Raw genomic sequence first — 817 nt, 5'->3', positions numbered from 1 at the left:
ACTACATGTACATTAGGTAGTCTATAATATCTATGAGTAGAGGGACTATTGTTGGTGGGTGGAGCATACCCTCAGCTACAAAGAACTGCATTGACTTATCCCCAGCTGGTACCTCCTTAAGATCTGAAGCAGAAGCTACTGAACTCTCAAAACTATCAATATGAGAGAACCTCAAGGTGTCAGGAGTAAGAGGAGGAGGAGTATCTTCAAGAGGAGGGACCCTAACTCAAGAGGACACTGAGGGGACTGGGGCCTGTTGGAACTGGTACTTGATCTCTGTCGTTACGGCAATGAGAGGTTGGCCCTCTCCTTCTACTTAGGAACACAAAGTACAGACCAAGAAGTAGAATATACTGGACAGTATCGGCTGGAGTAAGGAATGACTCTCCTGTAATAGGAAATGTAATTAAAATGGAAAATTCTCTCCTTTTCATTTTTTAGCAAAATTAGGCCAAAGTCCCTGAACTACATGTATAGTAGACGAGCTATGGCCTGATTTTTGGGTAACTTAAAAAATTTGTAAAAATTTGATTGGAAACTTTCTACAAAACATAAGGATATCAATGTGTATCAAAAAAAGGCAATAAAAATTTGAGGTGATTTTGAAGCCAGTTTTTGAAAAAATGCAAATTTTGAGATTTTATTAAATGAATTATTATTTCATTAATAATAACTTGGGGTAATTTTGGAGCCATAATTCAGAAAAATTCCCCATACTATAGTATAGGATCATTGGCTAAATTTCAAAAAAATGAAAAGGAGAAGAGTCTCTACTTTTATAATTTTTTTCTGATACATATACATGTTCTTATGTTGT

The sequence above is a fragment of the Amphimedon queenslandica genome, unplaced genomic scaffold (genome assembly GCF_000090795.2).
Source record: "Amphimedon queenslandica unplaced genomic scaffold, v1.1 AMPQUscaffold_13051, whole genome shotgun sequence".
Lineage (NCBI taxonomy): Eukaryota > Metazoa > Porifera > Demospongiae > Haplosclerida > Niphatidae > Amphimedon > Amphimedon queenslandica.
This window is presented reverse-complemented; position numbering follows the sequence as displayed.